This window comes from Tursiops truncatus, chromosome 17, assembly GCF_011762595.2.
Source record: "Tursiops truncatus isolate mTurTru1 chromosome 17, mTurTru1.mat.Y, whole genome shotgun sequence".
NCBI lineage: Eukaryota > Metazoa > Chordata > Mammalia > Artiodactyla > Delphinidae > Tursiops > Tursiops truncatus.
In genome coordinates this window covers 16,580,190-16,602,040 of record NC_047050.1, presented here as the reverse complement: position 1 = coordinate 16,602,040, position 21,851 = coordinate 16,580,190, and the positions used below count along the sequence as shown (strand labels likewise).

The 21,851-nt window shown below is 41.8% G+C and overlaps 1 protein-coding gene across 1 annotated transcript in view; it reads right to left on the bottom strand.

The window, feature by feature from the left end:
- Nucleotides 1–20,868, bottom strand: part of KCNB2 (potassium voltage-gated channel subfamily B member 2) — a 398,516-nt gene extending 377,648 nt beyond the window's left edge. Inside the window, exon 1 of the mRNA XM_019925189.3 lies at nt 20,540–20,868. The gene's annotated coding sequence lies outside the window, so the exon portion shown is untranslated. The remainder of the gene's footprint in view (nt 1–20,539) is intronic.
- Between the last annotated feature and the right edge of the window lie 983 nt (nt 20,869–21,851).

Sequence of the window (21,851 nt, the reverse complement as noted above, 5' to 3'; positions counted from 1 at the left end):
AGGTAAACATGCTACAGACAAACATACACAAGCAGCTAACTACAAAGCTGATAAAAGCTGCGAGAGAGAAGAAGGTGGTACCATGTGAGCTTTAAGTGAAAATACCTTCTTGGCTGTGAGCTCTTAGAAGTGATGAACATCTCTCGTCCACGTCTGTATCTCTGGGATGCAAGTGCTTACCAAATGTTTGTGGACTACCCGAAAGAATAGTCTTTTTGAGTGACTTTGATAGTCTTTGAATGAGTGACTAATGAATTTCAAAGCACTACTATCCTTTTTCTTGGCCACATGTTCTGGCTAACATCATCCAACGTCAGTTAATTATGGTGATTTCCAATTTGTTTAGACGTTCTGCCGGCCCTTATTTGCTTATTTTAATAAGGCCTGGGCTCAAAATAAGAGCTAGATTTTCTGGAGCTACGTAAGGAACAAGTGATAAACAAGTTAAGACTCTCTAATAATCGCTGCTGCCCCAGAGTGGAATTTGCTTCCTCCAGGCACTCCTGGGCCTGGTAATATTCAGGCAGACACCAGGTGACCGCCTGCTCTACTGAGAAATGGACAAGACTGTCTCCAAGGCACCTTCTATCTCTGAAATTTCCTGGTTCTATGAGATTTCTGTGTGACCTCAGCTCATCTACATATTCCACCGGATAGATAAAGAACAAGAAAAAAGTTCACTCTGGTCAATTTCTTAAGTTTAAAAGTTGACAAAAGTGAATTTTCAATTCCTCAGCGTATACTCACTCCTAGGTAAAGTATTCGAGCCAGAAAAGCCATTATGATAGAACTGCTACTAATAAAAGGACAAAGAAAAGAAAAGAAAGTATCAAAGTTAGAGTCTAAACTTTTTTCAAAAGATGAGCTTATACCCTTCAATGATGAGCTTTTCTCTTTCTAAGTGATATAAAATATTGTCATGTGAAGACTGTAAGAAGGGGGCAAAGGTTAATCAAAGGAATGAGCCTACAGTAATGGAGATACAAGCAGAGCAGTATTTGGATTGGGAAAATAACTTAAGGTGAAAGGCAGAAACGTTCCCGATGTATTCAAACCACAATGTATAGGTGACCTTATCTTTAGACTCAGAGCAGACGACTGCGCAAACTCACCTTAGGACCCTCAGTGTAGCCACATCCATCGGTACCCTTCCCTCTTTTCCTGACTGTGCATATTCAAAATGATGTGTTCTAGATTCCAGCATGAAAAAAAAACCCAATTTCTAACAAATCAATGGTATCCTTCATTAATGGATCTGATTTAAAAAACGAGAACGTGTCGCAAGTAATTTGCTTGATTTCTTTTCCCCCTGTGCATTAAGTAGAAAAGGGAAGAGGTTCACTGAACTATAAACATCCATCTCCATATCCCTTATGAATAATGTTTTCCATCTGCCCTTGTCATCAGTGAGGATCACTAAACAGCATTTATTAAGCGTCCATCTGTGTGTGGCACTTTATAAATATTCCTCCCCATGCCCCTGCCCACTTTCCCAATCTACCATGTGTCTCTGTTGTAGGAAATGCTAGGGAGCTACAAGGATAATAAATAATTAATGGTAAGAATGTTAAGGCAGATGGACGAGATGACCTACTAGCATCTGTGAATCTTACGATGTTAAATTTACTGCTAATAATATAATTTAGCACAAATTGATAAGAAAATATCAAAGCATTTGATGACAAAAAAAATCAGCGCATCATATTCCGCCAACGATTTCTAAAATAAAAATGTGAAAATTAGGGACTACAGATGGACTGACTGAAGCCCTGAGTTCATGTGACTTGTACCAGATGATACAGTCTTGAAATAAATAATGTGAAAAACAGTGTGGAAAAATCATAAAAATTATGGTTGCAACAGTATAATAGGGAAAGGGACCTGAGCCAAGGGTGAATATATTCAGAAATAAGGGCAAGCCATTGTTTTCACTGAAAGCAGCAGTGTGGTTAACGATGGTGAAATTATGGATTTCCCCCCCTTTTTCAGTTCTTCTTTAATGTTATTCTATTCTTTTTTTCTTAAAGAAAAAAAACGAATTATATTGGTTTTAGTGATGGTGATATTCAAAACATTCTTTTGCACCTTTGCAAGCATCATGTAGTCAGGATTATAATAAAAGAGAAAGTCAGTGTAAAATAGCAATAGCTATGGGTTTCAGATTTGCCATTTGGATTTTGTTTTAGCTTAAGATCAAAATGTCCATAAGTAGAAATTGTATTTCCTAGAAGGTAGGGATATTCTTGGACTTGTAGCTGAAGGACAGCCAAAGTTATGATCTCATTTGCTTTGTGACTTTGGTTAATAATTATCATTTTTATCACTTTCCACATATTGAGTGATTATTCTATGCAGCCACTGTACTTATTCCGCTTAATTCTCATAATGAGAATTCTCATTAACTGTCAATCACCTTGGGGTGGGTATTATCATCTTTGATTTACAGATAAAGAAATGGAGGTTCAGAAAGGTAAGTGCCTTGCTCAAGATGACATAACCAGTACGTGCTCATTCCAGGATACCAGTCCAGCAATATCTTAACTCAAAGCCCATGTTCTTAACCTTCTAAGACCCTGGGGATTTTCCTTGAATGGCATGATTCTGGATGCCTTAGAACGATAAATAAATAGAAATATGAGACCAATATTGAGCAATCTTTTTAGCATGACAGAGAAGGAAAGAATGAAATAACTTTTCAAATAATTCCTGTAACACTATGTCTATCCCTTGGCCTAGACAGGTGGCATGTATACAAGATATTAAATGGAATAATTTTCTTTTGGATAGAGATGGCAACTGTTTCTGCAGTTCTAAATTTTCAAAACTAAACATAAATTTTAGTGTGTGGCTTTCAAAAGTAATGCTATTAGTCGTAGTATTTGAGATCTACAGTCAAGATAGATGCTTTTAAAATATTTTTTAAATGTTAAACATATAAAATTCAGTCTTTGGAAGGGCAACACTGGTAGGTTTTAATGATCTTCCCAGGGCCCATCTGCATCAGGATGAGAAGCCAAGTCTCTTGTTCCTGAATCCATATTCTTTCCACTAGACCTTGCTACCTCAGGGCTTCAGAAATAAATATAAAATTAGAATGATGGAAGAGAAAAAATGTGAAGCAGGAGCCATCTAGCTATTTCACACCCAGTTAAACCTATAAATACTGATGAGTTGAACCTAATTATTAATGATTCCTGACTACAACATAAATCTATAATTTCTACTATGCCAATAATGGTCGGAATGGAAAGAGATCGTAAGCTGTAAATAACACATACTGACTAAGATCCATGATTCCTTTCTCATTACCTTCCTTCCTTCCAAAACAATGTGTTACTTGGCTATTAGTATAGATTGAGTGCAGGGGGTACAAAACTGGGTAAAGGCACCCTCGCTCTCAAGGAACCCATAGGATTACTGCAACGAATATTACAGAAAATTTTGGATTTGTGCTTTTAGCATGTGTTGTGTAGGCTCAGGTAGTACTGTGTACTTAAATATTTATTTGACACCTAATTAAAACTTCCTACCTGATTTAAACATACTGAGGTAAAGGGAGAGAGAGGTAATGATGAAGATGTCTGAATTCATGGGGCTTTGTGGAATACAATCTTCATTTATGGTATGGGAGCTATAGCCTTAGCCACCATTTGGAATATTGAAGGCTCTTTGAGGTCTTAAATAAATTCATGAATTTGATGAATTATTTAATTAATTCATTATTTACTTCATTCATTCATTCAACAATATTTACTGAGCATCTATTACATCTGTTCCAAATGCCATAAAATGCCCCAAACCCTTACTCTAATGTTCTACTTTAGCTTCATATATATATATGATTACAAACTATGTTTATTATGCTGGAAACCAAGTATTTTGCTGGGCCTGAATGAAACCAAAAGTCAAGTTAAAGAAGTAGCCTTTTAGGAGCTTCTAAGCTTTCTATGTGCACTCTTTCTATAAAGCCTAATGAAAATGCTCTCCTTAGAATGAAAAAAGACTAGGATTCCAAATTTAAAATGACATTTATCTCAAAAGTAAATTAATATTTAATGACAGTCTGATTAATAATTGTGATTTTATGAACTGGAGACATTTAGCATGAAAGCCCCTAGACACATTTGTTCTATGCAGACTAGGGAAAAGGGCTAAAGATGGACCATCTCTTTTCAAATGTTACTTTACTGTTATGTTTCAGAATTTTTCCTTCTACACACCACTTTCTCATCCTGGTATTAGCTTACTGGAAAGCTTTTCTTTTGTGGAAAGCAGAATAAGAATTCAAGAGCTCCAGTCCCATGAGGACTTTCAAAGGATTAAGAGCAACTATAATGTTATCTAGGTGATAGCTGTGAAAAGCAAATATACAGTACAATGCTTCACCTTACTTTTTTTACATATTAAATACTGAAATTATTATATCTGATAAATCTCCAAAATTGTATTAATTGGCCTGTCAAGAGCTATCATCATTTCAGATTTTTTTTTTCCCACGAACTGAACTGTTCTTTGGCTGGTTTTTGTTAATGATCTGAACTGATAAAACGGCTTTTGTAAATAGGCACAAAAGTAAAGAAATCAATATGTGAAATAAAAGGAACTTGCTAAAAGACACAGTGCCGTGTCTGTCATTTTAGAAAGAAAATAAGAACAGAGGAAGGAGAAACAGAGAAAAGGGGAGGGAACAAAAACAGAAAAACAAATCCGAGATGGGAAAAGTGGGTGTGAGAAAGCATTTAAGGTCACATTACACTGATACTTACAAAGATAAAGTTCTACCTTTGTATAACATTTTACATTTTGTACAGTTCACACGGAGAAAGAAATGCCTTCGTTAAAGAACAATTCCTATGGCTAGAAACAAGACACAGGACATTTCAAATCTCTTTGCTAGGAGGTACAGGGAGATCCTCATCCCAGTCAAAATAGGCACTGGACTCCAGACATGTTAATATATGGTTAACTGGAGGCCAACACTGGTTGTAAATGGATATTTCTAGAATTTAAACCATACTGCTTTTGAAACTTAGAGTTCCCTAACTTAGAGTTCCCAGGCCTGCACTGTCTCATATGGTAGCCACCAGCCAGAGACGGCTATTTAAATTTAAATTTAGAATATAATTTCTCAGTCTTACAAGTCAATTTCAAGGGTTCAATAGCTTATGTGGCTAGTGCCTACCATATTGGAGAGTACAGATATAGAACATTTCCATCCCTGCATCAAGTTCTATTGGAAATCACTGGTCTAGCCAGCCTTCTCGTGAAGTCATGAGGCTGAGTATGTACTGAAATAGGGATGAGAGACAAATTCTACTGGAAGCACCATGTTCTGCCTTGTGTGGATCTCATTCCACCGTCTCCATTCTTAGCCGTGGTAGCCCCTGGACCTCCACTTACAAACTCTTCTCCATCCCAGATTCTAGGACCATCTGGCTCTCGTCAAGAAGAATGTGAAGCCTGTGTAAGTGCAAAATAGTGCAGGGCCGTGGCTTGGCAGTCCCATTACCAGGCAGACTTGCTCTGTTCCTCCTCTGCTCAACCCTGGCCAGCAGGTCTTGGTTAATTGTGCTCTTGGTGCTGTTCTGTGACCTAGAACCTGACACAGGTCCTGGCTCCATCCATCATTTGTTGATCCATCATTGGATCAACAAAGAAACAATGATTATCAGCCATGTGCCTGGAGTTGCAGAGATGTGATGGATAAAGCAGTGAAGGAGAAGGACAGTCCCTGCCTTTACTGAGTTGACATCATTCTCACACAGGAAAATGACACCTGGCAAGTAATTACCCACAATTTAAAATGAGAATTGGGGTAAGTGCTTCAAAGGAGAAAACAGTGCTAGGAAAGGGAAGAATGAAGAGACCTGTCCCATTCTGGGAGCCCGAGAAGACTTCTTAGAGCAAGTGACTTCTGACCTGAGATGAGAGACACAGGTAAGAGTTAAGAAAGTGGGAGAGAGCGTCCCTAACAACTACGTGTGCAGGCCTCACGGCAGGTAATCCCAGGCACCTAAGGCGAACTAAAAGAAACCCAGAAATTGTAGCAGCAAACGAGGGGCGAGTGGGCCTGAGATGACGCTGGCGGGCAGGGGCCAGGCTGACCAGAGCCTGTTATGGACAACAGCTTCACACTAGTGATGCTCTGGAAAATGAAGGAGGAATATGGTAACCCCCAAATTAAAGATTTAGGCCTTTATCCTAAGAAAAGTGGGAAATCGTTTAAGGGTTTTAGGTAGATCAGTGATGTGATCAGATTTGCCTTTTATCAAAAAAGCAAAGGGCGGGAGTTCCCTGGTGGCGCAGTAGTTAAGAATTCGCCTGCCAGTGCAGGGGACACGGGTTCGAGCCCTGGTCCAGGAAGATCCTACATGCCGCGGAGCAACTAAGCCCATGCACCACAACGACTGAGCCTGCGCACTAGAGCCCATGAGCCACAACTACTGAGCCCACGTGCCACAACTACTGAAGCCCACATGCCTAGAGCCCATGCTCTGCAATAAGAGAAGCCACCGCAATGAGAAGCCCACGCACTGAAAGGAAGAGTAGCCCCTTCTCGCCCCACGCAGCAATGAAGACCCAACGCAGCCAAAAAAAAATAAAAAGTAAAAATTTTAAAAAATCACTAAAAAAAAAAAAATAGCAAAGGGCAAATGGATTAAGAGGACAGAAGAGAAGCTAAGAGTCTGCGTAGTAAGCTTTAGTGGAAGTTGAGACAGAGGTGTTGGTAGTTTGATGATGGTAGAGGAAAGGGCCCGGTCCACTGTGCCTGAATCCCTGAGTTGATAATGTGACCATCACGTGGCTTTCCTAACACACACCTAGGCCTAAACTGGTCTGAACCCCGCTAGTTACTTAACATAGACCTCTTCCTCAACTCTAAGTCCCCCCAAACTGCCCCACCTGCCCCTGCCTGTCTAAATCTCCAAATACGCCCTGTTCTCAGACTAGCATCCCCCTATTTGGCCAGGACTTGCCCCCGTGCTCCTTCAATCTAACCTCCTGCCTACCTGGACTGCCATCTGCCATCTGTCTCCACTCACTCTAGATGCCACATGTGCCTACCTAGTTGATCTCCTTTTAGGACCAGCCTATCCTGACATTACTAAGTGCTCACTGCTAGAAGATAAAAGGAGAGTGGGAAAAGAACCAAATAGCTCAAGTCCTGGAGTCTGCAAGAAATAAACTAGGTGATCAGAAGCAGAGCATAAAAGTATCTCGGGCAACAATGGCGACATAATGGCCCAACTGCCCTAGTTCAGCAAAACCACAGCCTACATGCTGTTCCTCACTCCAGAAGCGCCACCCTCACCCTTTTGTTTTCAGGAGGCTCGCCTCTGCCGATCACCTTTCTTTTCCAAATAGCTCATAAGGAAACACTGATCGTTTGAGCCAGGGCAGACTCACTGTACTTGGCCACTAGAGAGGAAACTGGGGGTTCCTATGGTTGCCTTCAGATAGACTGTAAGCCCAGCAAGGGTAAAGACCAATTTTGTTTAACCTGGTGACCCAGAAGAGTGCTTTACATATGAAAAGTGCTTAATAAATATTTGCTGGGGCTTCCCTGGTGGCGCAGTGGTTGAGAGTCCACCTGCCGATGTAGGGGACGCGGGTTTGTGCCCTGGTCTGGGAGGATCCCCCATGCCGTGGAGCAGCCGGGCCCGTGAGCCATGGCCGCTGAGCCTGCGCGTCCGGAGCCTGTGCTCTGCAATGGGAGAGGCCACAACAGTGAGAGGCCCACGTACAGCAAAAAAAAAAAAAAAAAAAATTTGCTAAGTGCATATCTTTTAAAACACTGGCTACAACTTCGAGCCAACTGGACTGTGAGAAAGCAACAAGCCCTCTTAGTGAAAGAACTGCTGCTTTGTCTCAGAAAAGAACATCATGGACTTTTTGGCTCTTCCAGGCAAATCCCCTTGTGGACTTACACACCAAGTCCACTGGCACCTTGGGAAAGGATACAGGGAAAATTTTAGATGAAGAGATGTGAGGAAGAGTCTAGAGCAAGAGGAAGGCCTAGCAAATGGCTAGTATCTGGGCCCCAGAGAGAACCAGGCCGGTGAGCAAACCCCCGTGGTAAGAAGTGGTAAATACATTTCTAAGAGCAGTGACATCTAACATTCAATTAGAATTAGTTTCTTGTCTACGGTATAATTACCATCCTTTATCCCAAAGCACTCAGCCAGAGTCTGTAAGCTACAAGAGCCTTATACCAGGGATGATTTAGAGAACGAAGGAAAATGTGTGGCAGTCCCAGAAGCCTGGGTCAAAAGCCAAAGACAGGACAGGACTGAGATGGGGGAGATGCCATCAATAGTGTGGATGAACTAGCGAGTGAATGCAGTTCAAACCCTTTCCCCCTAGTTTATTCTGGAGGAAGATGACGGTAGCAGGGAACAGGTAATTGTCTACCTAAACTTAGGTTTCAATTTTGTAAGAAAGAGTTGTCACTGAGACGTTCTGGGGATGCTGGGATGACATTTCCCAGCGCCCCCTGCACCCAGGTGAGCCATCTGACTAGCTGTCATCAGTAGACTATAAGCAGAAGTGTTGTCACATATGAGCCAGGAGGTTTAAGAAGTCGATGTCTTTTCAATGCTCACTGTTGCTCTCTCTCCATTTGACTGTTATGCGGGTGAGAAATAAACATTTATTATGTTTAGCCACTAATAGTTTAGTTCATTACAGCAGCTAGCATCAACCTAACTTATTCTGAAATTGACACCTTGAAGTGGGTGCTGCCTTAACAAAAATCTGATTATGTGCTGTTGGCCATTGCCGAGGAAAAAACGACCAGAGACCTGGAATCCTGTTATGCCCTGGCAAAACTGGGATAACTTAGAGGGCAGGTCTACAGCTCTAGAGGAAATGGTTGGAAAGAGCCAGAATGCTAGTATGTGATGGTTGCCCCTCACCGCCTATATCAAGGTATCCCAAGATAATGGATGAATTCATGAAAGAACTGGCTAGTTTGAGAACAGAAATAAGGGCAAACAGCCAAACTCTAGAAATATAAGACTACAAAGCTGGAACAAGCCCCTGCTTCAGGGACTCTAATGGTGAGGAATGACACTGAAAAAGGCTCTGAATAACAAATGTCCATTAAGACTCCCCAGTTAGAAAAGGGACTCAGCCTTGCAGCAAAGATCTGATTAATGAAGTCACCTAACCACCCAAGCCTATCATTTCAGATGACCCCAAAATAACCACATGAGACACAGGTGGTTGAGACATGAGCAAAGAAATGAGGGAGGTTCAAGAATTATCAATAGGAAAGAACTTACATGGTAGGCAGTGGTGTAACTGACAGCAAATAGATAAGAAACCTATGAAGATTTTGAGGGAATTGTATTGTCAAAGAAACTAGGAGCCTAATTTCTAGCAAGTATAAAACAACCTCGGGGCTTCCCTGGTGGTACAGTGGTTGAGAACCCGCCTGCCAATGCAGGGGACACAGGTTCAAGCCCTGGTCGGGGAAGATCCCACATGCCTCGGAGCAACTAAGCCTGTATGCCACAACTACTGAGCCTGCACTCTAGAGCCCGCAAGCCACAACTACTGAAGCCCGTGTGCCTAGAGGCTGTGCTCCGCAGCAAGAGAAGCCACCTCAGTGAGAAGCCTGCACACCACAACTAAGAGTAGCCCTCGCTCACCACAACTAGAGAAAGCCCGTGTGCAGCAATGAAGACCCAACACAGCCAAAAATAAACAAACAAACAACCCCAAGGCATCCAGTCTTATACCAGCAAGAAGCTGGCTGGGAAAGTAACATCACTCCCAAGAAGGATATACTTCTCAACACCCATTTTGAATGTGGCCATGGAGAGTAATGGACAAGGAAGAACCTTCCAGAAGGTGACCAGGGCTACAGAGAACAATGAACAAAGGAGTTCTTCCAAGACAGCAAAACCAGAGTCTAATAGAGGAATTCCCCCTACTGCCAGAGGAGGACGTCTTTAGCAATGTGTAATGGGATTTCTTTCAAAATACGTGCCAATGACTGCTTTACGCCTCCCATTTTTTTTTTTTTTTTTTTTTTTTTTTTGCGGTACGCGGGCCTCTCACTGTTGTGGCCTCTCCCGTTGCGGAGCACAGGCCCCGGACGCGCAGGCTCAGCGGCCATGGCTCACGGGCCCAGCCGCTCCGCGGCACGTGGGATCCTCCCGGACCGGGGCACGAACCCGCGTCCCCTGCATTGGCAGGCGGACTCTCAACCACTGCGCCACCAGGGAAGCCCGATGCTTCCCATTCTTCCCTCTTCCAAATGGGAATTCTGAATGCAATTATTCTAAACCCGATCCACCATTGCAGAACAGGAGGCCAGTAACCTGCCTTTTAAGTATAAAGGTTTCTGGACAAGGAGGGGCCATATACAGATTTAATTGGGGAGGAGGGGTTTAGCGTTATTACCCACAGAACCTGGACGTTGAAATGGATGCAGCGACCAAGAAGGATTCAGGTAGTCTCCCGGGGCTGAGGTTTTCCTACATGTAGCCACAGAGGCAGAATACGATACAAATAGCTGTTTAGCAAAATCTGTGCTTCCCCTTTCATGGTATAGGAATGTTGCTAGGGAGTTGCTGCCCAGCCAGGGGTTACATATTCCCCTCTATGTATTTAGATAGAGTGATGTGATCATCTCACTGAGAGAATGTGAATGGCAGCAAGGTGTGTCGCCTCTTGGATGTGCCTTCTCTGTGCTCATTCTCTTCCACAGCTGCCAGCTAGATGCAAAGAACTCCAAGTCCCTAGTGTAGATGGAAAGAATCTGGGTCCCCAAATCACCACATGGAACACACACAATGGACTCTCATATGAGCCAAAAATAATCTTCTACTCTATCAATTACTGCAAAATGGAGGTTTACTACAGAAGCTCAAGTTACCTTAACTAATGCAATGGCCTTTGAAGAAGAAAGAGGCTTCAAGTGTGCCGTGATGGGAGCTGGATGATTGCGAGACACTTTATTTACAACTGTTTGCTACAGGGTATCCAAGCCCTTCTCCACTTCTTCACCGTTCCTCTTAAAGTTAAGTCCTGCGCCCTATCCTACCTGTATTCCTCAGCAGTCTCCCAGCTCGTCTCCCAGCCATCAATCTTCTTTCCTCTTATAGTCCCTCTTCCTCATGCTAGCTCAGAGACTGTCCCCCAGTAAAAGTGGACCACATCACTCTATTTAAAACTGCAGTTGACCTCCGCTGCCTGTCCTACAGGATAAAATCCAAGGGGCTTTGCAAGGCATACAACACCTTTCCCATTTCATCCCCAAGTTCTTCAGTCTTATCTGTCATCACTTCCCTACAACTGCCAACGTTGAGCCCCAATGAACAGCCAGGCCCTTTTTACAACACTGCTTTGCAAATGCTGTTCCCTCTGCCTAGAATGTTATCCATCTGCCTCCTTTGTAGCCTGGAGGCCGCTGACTCATCTCTTAAAAATTAGCTTAGCTGTCACTTCCACTGTGAAGTCTTGTCTGACACTCCCACGTAGAACATAAAACGCTGACAGTTATGATCAGAGCAGTCAGCTTCGCATATGGTACGTACTATTACTTTGTTTCTAGTGCTTAGAAATCTAAGGGGTTGAATTTTGTTGCTGCTTGTTTTGTTTATTATTTAGTCAGCCTCTAAACTTCCCTTCTGACTAAAAACTTAAGAGAAGTCTGATTTTTCAAAATAGCCCAATTATGCATTAGAATTACAGTGGCTTCCTTCTGTAGGAGAATATAGCCATAATCAGTGCTGCTGAATGGGATTAATCCAGTCCTCCTGACAGAGGCTTCTAAAATCGTTAAGTATTTGGAAGGCGAGGCCCAGGAATGCAAGAAACCCTACAACGTGGGTAGAAATTCTGTGTCCTCCATTATTTTTACACTTTCATCAGACACATAAGTAAATGAAAAACTTGCTTATTATTATCTGTGACTAGATTCTAACCTTGTTGTACACAAAATATTTTTACATAGGAATGTTCCAGGAATGTAACTGCCATACTGGGAACTTCACCAGGATTTGCTCACCATTTTGGAAAGTCACATCACCCACTGTAACACTGCTCATGTTAACTGACTCACTAATACAACACACCCACATCTGTTTGCAACTGTAGCTGTCACACTCAATGAACATATTTACTTTGTTCTTATTTCAAAATGCCAAATATACAAAAGTGTCATTGATATTCAGTTGAATATTTTCTCTTAAGTCCAAATTCATGCATTTCAAGTAGCAAGCACCTGACTGCTTTAGGACATCTTTTACTGTAGTATACCTGAGCGTACACATACTGATACACTTGCAATTTTCATAAGCTGCTTTCCTTTTATTTCTTCTTTCTATTACAGATAGGGAATTTATATTGATTTTTGAAATATTACATGTGTAGACAGGTTACACTATCTGTAATATCATTTCAGGAAAGTAAAAGGGATATTACAAAACACTGCTTGAGAAAAAGGGGGCATTGGGTCTGACTGAGTAGAGAATCACAGCTACATGCATCTAGGAATTCAAAGAAATCCTATTTTTTTTTACTCTTGGGATGCTTTTGTTAGGCAAGTACTCAGCTGAACTGCCATCCTGCTCCACTGATAGCTTTTAAGGCATTTTGTTATGGTTTATGTGTCTACATGTGTAGGCTGTGAATGTATGATGTCTTATTCGTATTTGTGTCCCCAACACCTCGCTTAGGGCTTGACACAGAGAAGCAGCTCAGTAGATACCTTAAGGATGAAATAACAAATGAGAATCCTGAGAGGTATGCAGTCCCTGGCTCTCTCCATAGAACTCTGAATCAATTATTCAACATTTTGCCTGTACCAATATTATAAAGCTTTCTTCATTCTGCCTGATGTCAGAGTCAGTTACGTACAAACTCAATTTTCTCTCCTCCTTGTTGGGCCAGGCAGTAATGTGTTCACCTCTGTATCCTGAAAGAACCCTGCATAGAAGCAGCTGTAAATAAGTAATATTTAAGTCAAATTATTCCCCAGGAATATTGCTATACATAATGGCTGTGTTTTTAGTACTAACCGTACTGTACTTCAGGTATATTATCGATTCACAGGGTATTTGTGGATTGGTCTGGACACCGAAGCATCATCTAAAGTACTGTTTCTATAAATGTATTACAAGTTTCAAAAAACCCAAACTTTTAAAATCAACCTTTATACTCCAAGCCAGTTGTAGGTTGAGAGTTGTCTATAATACAATGCAACTGGGCCTATGAGACCTAACATCTGTGAGAGAAATTAAAATGTCAATCAATCATGAGGCTGTATCTGAAGATTGGATTGGATGGCATCCTGCAGGCAATACTTGGCCAGTTTATCTTCCAAATTTAATGATGGTATTTTTTCATATCAACAAAAGCAGTTGATATTTTGAAAGAACTTTACTTTAAATCTTATAAAAACTTTTCTTGATGAAAAACTCAGCTTATGATTTGATTTATGCTTTCATGGTTTTATTATAGTTATTTATCACTTAGTAAAATAAATGCACTCTAGACAATATACTAGAAAGTAAACCTGTTGGGCTTCCCTGGTGGCACAGTGGTTAAGAATCCGCCTGCCAATGCAGGGGACATGGGTTCAAGCCCTGATCCGGGAAGATGCCACATGCCTGGAAGCAACTAAGCCCGTGCGCCACAACTAATGAGCCTGCGCTCTAGAGCCCGCGAGACACAACTGCTGAGCCCACGTTCCGCAACTACTGAAGCCCGCACGCCGAGAGCCCGTGCTCCACAACAAGAGAAGCCACCACAATGAGAAGCCCGTGCACCATAACAAAGAGTAGCCCACGCTCGCCACAACTAGAGAAAGCCCAAAAATAAATAAATAAATAAATTAATTAATTTTAAAAAAATTATAAATAAATAAAATAAATAAATAAATTTTAAAAAATTTAAACAAATAAAGTAAACCTGTTAAGTGACTATATTCCAATTTCCAATATATTGGGGGTACATTTTACAGAAGAAAAAGTGGGGACAGGGGTAAAAGAAAATTATATTGCAAAACGAATAACTTCCTCTCAATATATGAATATTTAATTCTAAAAAATAAATTTAAAATATTTATAATACTATACTTTATTCAAAATAATTCACATTTTTTAAAAAAAAACTGAAACTGAATATAAAATAAACTACCATTAGAAATTGTCCAGTCAGATCATGTGCCTTGCCCAGTGTTAGTCTCTGGTCACTGTAAAGGCAGTACTTCCTAATGTTCTAGCATTCTGATAAAATTCCACCCATCTTTTAAAAATCAGCCTCTAAACTACCTTCTTATTTCAAATTCATAATGAAAGTTTGGGGGGTTTCTCCTATTTAAAATGAAGTCCCTATTTTTGGTCTTTTCCAAGCATTCTCTGTCATAATAACTATGGTAACCCTTAATGGGAGGATATAGCTCCAAATAAATCTAGGAGCTGAAAACATCATTTCTCATTCTGCTGGAGATCATACTTCTTAATGTTTAATATCATAGTGGTTAAGTGAAGCCAGAATGCCTGGGTTCAAGCTTGAATGTATCACTTACTTCCTATGTGACTTTAGACAAGAAAAGTCTCTGTAATTTAACTTTTATGTCTATATAACAGAGTATTAGTGATAGCTGCCTCATAGGGTGGTTGTCAGAATGAAAATATTTAGCATTTTTAAAACACTAAAAAGTGGCTGGCTCAACTATGTGTTACAATAATAATAATGAAAATAAATTTATTTTATTGACATAAATAAAATAATATAAATGTTATAATAATAAAGCTTTAATTTAATTTAAATTTTAAAAAATTTTAGTAAAGGTTATTATTATTATTGTTGTCTTCTAATAATTCCCCAATGCCTAGACTGTGACAAATTTTCATGAATCTGCCTTAATTAATTAATTTATTTATTAAGTATGAAATTGTGAAATGCACACATGTATGCAAGAGATCCCTGATTTTGAACCATATACACAATTCTTCAATTAGTTATTCAAGTTTTACTCTCTATACTGTAAAAATCCTTGGGGGGCAAGGACTATGTCTTCTATCTCTTTTGTGTTTGCTACATTCTAATCAAGCACTCCTCTTCTTATACATAATGAGTATTAAATGAATTAATGAATAAGTTAGTGAGTGGATACATGGCATTCAATCAGCACAGATAGGTACAATTCAACCTACAGGAACAGGCACTTTTCCCTTAAAGATAATACAGTAGGATTTGGCTTACACAGGCCAAGGAGCACCAAGCCTTACACACTTGACCTTCTGCCAGACAACCTGGAGTTTTGGTGAAGAGTTGGTGGGAATACATATTTTAGAAGCTCAGGGAGGAAATAAGCAATGAACAAGAATGGACTACAGATCCAAAGTACAAAGATACTTGTAGTATATGACTAAAAATCTGAAGGCTGTGCTGCTTTATAAGGTTTATTTTATCACTTCGGGAGTAACAAGGCTATAAACTCTTACCTTAAAAAATATCACCTAAGTAAAGCTGTCACTGTTTGCAGATGACATGATCCTATACATAGAGAACCCTAAAGATGCTACCAGAAAACTACTAGAGCTAATCAATGAATTTGGTAAAGTGGCAGGATACAAAATTAATGCACAGAAATCTCTGGCATTCCTATATACTAATGATGAAAAATCTGAAAGTGAAATCAAGAAAACACTCCCATTTACCACTGCAACAAAAAGAATAAAATATCTAGGAATAAACCTACCTAAGGAGACAAAAGATCTGTATGCAGAAAATTATAAGACACTCATGAAAGAAATTAAAGATGATACAAATAGATGGAGAGATATACCATGTTCTTGGATTGGAAGAATCAACATTGTGAAAATGACTCTACTACCCAAAGCAATCTATAGATTCAATGCAATCCCTATCAAACTACCGCTGGCATTTTTCACAGAACTAGAACAAAAAATTTTGCAATTTGTATGGAAACACAAAAGACCCCGAATAGCCAAAGCAATCTTGAGAACGAAAGAAGGAACTGGAGGAATCAGGCTCCCTGACTTCAGACTATACTACAAAGCTACAGTTATCAAGACGGTATGGTACTGGCACAAAAACAGAAAGATAGATCAATGGAACAGGATAGAAAGCCCAGAGATAAACCCACACACATATGGTCACCTTATCTTTGACAAAGGAGGCAGAAATGTACAGTGGAGAAAGGACAGCCTATTCAATATGTGGTGCTGGGAAAACTGGACAGCTACATGTAAAAGTATGAGATTAGATCACTCCCTAACACCATACACAAAAATAAGCTCAAAATGGATTAAAGACCTAAATGTAAGGCCAGAAACTATCAAACTCTTAGAGGAAAACATAGGCAGAACACTCTATGACATAAATCACAGCAAGGTCCTTTTTGACCCACCTCCCAGAGAAATGGAAATAAAAACAAAAGTAAACAAATGGGACCTAATGAAACTTAAAAGCTTTTGCGCAGCAAAGGAAACCATAAAGAAGACCAAAAGACAACCCTCAGAATGGGAGAAAATATTTGCAAATGAAGCAACTGACAAAGGATTAATCTCCAAAATTTATAAGCAGCTCATGCAGCTTAATAACAAAAAAACAAACAACCCAATCCAAAAATGGGCAGAAGACCTAAATAGACATTTCTCCAAAGAAGATATACAGAGTGCCAACAAACACATGAAAGAATGCTCAACATCACTAATCATTAGAGAAATGCAAATCAAAACTACAATGAGATATCATCTCACACCAGTCAGAATGGCCATCATCAAAAAATCTAGAAACAATAAATGCTGGAGAGGGTGTGGAGAAAAGGGAACCCTCTTACACTGTTGGTGGGAATGCAAATTGATACAGCCACTGTGGAGAACAGTATGGAGGTTCCTTAAAAAGCTACAAATAGAACTACCATATGACCCAGCAATCCCACTACTGGGCATATACCCTGAGAAAACCATAATTCAAAAAGAGTCATGTACCATAATGTTCATTGCAGCTCTATTTACAATAGCCCAGAGATGGAAACAACCTAAGTGTCCATCATCGGATGAATGGATAAAGAAGATGTGGCACATATATACAATGGAATATTACTCAGCCATAAAAAGAGACGAAATTGAGCTATTTGTAATGAGGTGGATAGACCTAGAGTCTGTCATACAGAGTGAAGTAAGTCAGAAAGAGAGAGACAAATACCGTATGCTAACACATATATATGGAATTAAAAAAAAAAATGACATGAAAAACCTAGGGGTGAAACAGGAATTAAGACACAGACTTACTAGAGAATGGACTTGAGGCTATGGGGAGGGGGAAGGGTAAATGGTGACAAAGCGATAAAGAGGCATGGACATATATACACTACCAAACGTAAGGTAGATAGCTAGTGGGAAGCAGCCGCATAGCACAGGGAGATCAGCTCGGTGCTTTGTGACCGCCTGGAGGGGTGGGATAGGGAGGGTGGGAGGGAGGGAGACGCAAGTGGGAAGAGATATGGGAATATATGTATATATATAACTGATTCATTTTGTTGTGAAGCTGAAACTAACATACCATTGTAAAGCAATTATACTCCAATAAAGATGTTAAAAAAAAAAAAAAAGTGGATCAGTACTCTAGTACTAAATCTTGATGCTTGTTTGCTGTTCGGTGAGGAAAGGATACTTTCATATTATTGAGCTGGTAATCAGGGCTGCATTTAAAAAAATATATATATATATCACCTATAATGCATGTGCACTCTCCACTCTTCTGAAGCCCTTATGAAAATAATAGGCATCAGAGTTTTTTGTAAAATCCACTTGACAAATATAAGCAAACTTCAAGTAATATCACATTCTGAAGTAAATGGAAAGTCTTAACCTTATATATTTACCTTAAAATGTTCATGAGGAGATGTCCTATCAACTTTAATGATGCTTCTTATGGTGCTTCTTAGGAATTAGTCTCTCTAAGGGATAGCAAATTTCAAGGAACTAATTACTTCCTTATAATTTATCAAGAAAAAATACATTAGATCGGAATGAAATTATCTTGTAGATTTCCGATTTTTACCAGAAATTTGGTTTACTTTCATAACACACACATATATGTATACATACACATATGTATATATGTGTATGTTTATAATAATAATGCTTTAATTTTTAAACATTTTAATAAAAGTTATTATTATTATTACTGTCTTCTAATAATTCCTCAATGCCTAGACTGTGACAAATTTTCATGATCCTCTTCCTGAATCTGCCTTAATTATGTGTCTATATATACTTAATATGTACATACATACACATACACCAGTCTCTCTTTGAACACCATTTCAAAAGGCCAGATATAAATTCAAGAAAAAAAATGTTCAATGCGTAAAGAATAGCTTCCACAGACACGCAGGTAGGTATGCAAGAAACCTGGACAGATATGCTTTTAAAGTTGCCAAGAATGTGACTGAAAGCCTACCCTGTCATTTTGTTTCGCTAGCAGTCTCACTTTTGCTACCATACTGGAAATTAGAAGGGCGAGTTCATGTTCACAGTTGCTCCAAGGCATCAACAAGGAAACTTTAAAAGCCAAACGGAAAAGACTGGCTAAGGTAATAATTTTCACTAATCTCATCTGAATATTCAGCAAGCACGTATGCCTGGAAAACTGAACTGTGGGATGTGGAGACAAGTGAGACTGGAAACAGTTTCGACAGATGCACAGATTGAGTCTACTTAGAAAAACACAGGAGCAAAAGAAAAGAGAGAAACTAGCATTCTCAAAGTGGCAGGCAATGGAGTTATTTTCTGGAAGCTGTGTGTATATTTGTATATGAGGGAGATTTGGGAACACTAACACGAGAGGGCAAGGTGCAGGTTAAAAGGAGGAAGAATGCAAAGAGAACTGCCAAGTGATTCACTCCTTTCTCCAAGAGTCTGAGTTGTGCCAGAAAAAAAAAAAGGGAGTACATTAGACACAATTCTATTTGTGATAAACAACTGGTCTGAATCTGACAGCATGAGGGAGAGGAGTACAGTATTTGCTTGGTGGAGGCATATTAACTCTTTTAGGTGAGGAAGTTACTTTTCATTCAGTGGGGGAAAAGGTGTTTATACATTGGGTCCTCCAAATTCTCAGAACTGTAGCCAAACAAGTAAGTAATCACGTAGTTATGCCTTACGTTAAAGACGCCACCTCTAGAAGCAATTAAATGCACAGACACATGTACAGTGCACCCAATTACTGAACTGTTTAAGTTCTGATTAATTTAAGAACCAAGAACTCTCTAGTACAGATGTCCGCAGAGCTTATTCATGTATGACAAGTAAGCTTTGTACAACTTTATATTTATTCACACACACACACACACACACACACACACACACACCTCTAAAGAGTGAAATAAAGTAAAACTTTATTTTATACCTACATAATTTTTTTAATGATACCCTTTTTCAAAATCTTTCCTGTAAGTTATTCAGTACCGACAAGTTAGACTTCAGATTTCTGACTGGAATTTATCTTCCTCTTGTTCTATGAAATGTGATTATCTCGACTGATGATTTTGGTAAATAAACCAAGAGACCTCTGTCCCACACAATACTACATATTTAAAAACAATAACAAATCCTGACGTTTCCTTTGAGCTGAGCTTAAAAAATCAGATTTCCAACAAAATTCCAAAACCCATCAATGCAAAAACAGAAATGTGAAATACTATTTAAAATACTGACATTATTGCATAACTTGATAACTTAGAAGGAATGCTGAACCTGCATGAAATGAACCCAGTGTATATCTGTGCATCTTAAATTTTTCAGTGTAATCTATTATTATAACACTTGTGCGGTCATAAATGATGTATACATGGCATGTCTTTGCATACTGCACACTGAAAATTTTTATGAATGAATACACAAAAATGCTCATAATTCGAGAAAATGGATGGTAGCATACTATTTTGAAAATGGTCATTAAGCACTGGAAGCAAACGACGAGGCAAATGGTCGGTGTCTTTTGGTGCCATTCAGGGCAGTTGTATTCCCAGGTCCCCTAAGCAGAGTGTGTTGGAAACAGCCATGAAGCTCTTTGCTTAGAGACTCATTCTCTCTCTCAGGAACCCTGTGCTACACAGAACGGAGACCGTGCGCCGCTCGGAGAACAGAATGCATGCACGTCTCTGTGTTCTGAGGACTGTTCATACATCAGAGACATCACACTCCCCGAATCCGGTCCCACAAGTGTGTGCATGTGAGTGTGGCATTTACCAACAAATGAACAGAAGGCAACAAGAGCTCATCTCCTAGAAATAACATCTCCCATCCCTTCCCAGGCAGACTGCTCAGAAGCTTTTCAGGGGCTAACACTTGAGCGCCTTCCCCACGGGGATGGAGTCTTGCATTAATAACCCTCTCAGGGCTAAGTCAGCTTTGTGTGTAAGTCCACTCGGTGCCATATGGCAGTTTGCAATTCCTTTAGCAACTCAAGTCTGGCTAGGCTGCCCGCGATGATTCATTCTTAAAGGAAGACCCCTTCGGGGAGCAGCAATGCCCCCGCCACTTACCTAGCTCCCACCGACCCCGCTCTGCAGGCGGCACGGGCTCGGGCACCACAAAGGGCTGTGGGATTCCCCGCTCCCTCCGGGGCTCCTCTCCCCGCGACGGTGCCCTTCGCCAATGATCTGTCGCTGGAAATCCCCCTCCCCTCCACGGAGAGGAGGGTCTCCCCGGCTGGCTGGAGCTCCTGGCGTTTTTGGTTTTTTTTTTTTTTTTTTTTTGGTTTTTTTTTTTTTCACCCCTCTCTTTACATCCCTGACTCTGGTTCACGGTCTGTAGTAGGAAGGCTCAAAGGAGAGGCGGCGGGAGGAAGCTAAGGCATCCTTAAAAAGAACAATAATCTTCATCGATCTTCACCCCCTTCCCCTCGCGGGCCCCCATCCCCCTGCCGCCGCCGCCGCCGCCGCCGCCCAGACAAGAGAGGGCTGGGATAGAAAAGGAAAAATCGAGCGAGGCTGAGCTCGCAGCGCGGAAGGAGCCGGGAAGGCGAGCCGCGCCAGCCGGGGAGTTGCCGCTCGCTCGGGTTGCCCGCGGCGCGGCGGCGGCGGCGGCCGGCGGGGGCGGAGGGCGGTGGGTGCTTGGTGGGTGTGTGTCTGTGGCGGAGCCGGGGAGAGGCTGGGCGCGGGAGGCGAGGCGGGGCGCTCGGGGGCGCCGGCTTGGGCGCGCACACCGGCCCGCGGCCACCCCGCCTCGCGCTCCGCCTCCTCCCGCGCTCCGCGCACCCGCGGGTTGGAGCGACGGCCGCCGCCGCCTCCTTCTCTTCCTCTTCCTGGGCGCTAGCAGCTCTAGAGGTGGGCGGCGGCCGGGGTGGCGGGGCTGCGCGGCCGGCCGGGCACCGCCGGGGACGCCCGGGCTCGGCCTGGCGGCGCGGGAGCTGTACGCTCGAGCTGGGAGAGCGCCCCGGAGACCGGGGCGCGGGCGAGAGGGCGCCGCCCACACCTTGGCGGGCGCTTCCCACTCCTCCCGCGCGCCCGCCGCTCCCAGCTGCCCGGGCCCGGCTGCACACCCACCTGCTTCCCTCGGCGGCTGCCGCTCTGCGGAGCGGGAGGGTCCGCGGCCCCGCGGGCGCCGCGGACAGAGCGACGGGGAAAGCCCGGGGCGCCCCACCGGGATGCGCTCGGGCGGCTTCGCGGGATTCCCTGGGCCCTTCTGCTCTCGGTTGCTAGGTTCTCCCCCCGCCCGCCCCACACGCCCCTGACCCTGGCCCGCAGCTCGACCCGGGGAACTGGGGCGAGGAGAGACAGCTCCTGAGTGATGGGGCCCGGAGTATCATCCCGGGGAAACAGCGCGGGGATAACTAGGAGAGCAGAGAGGATCTGA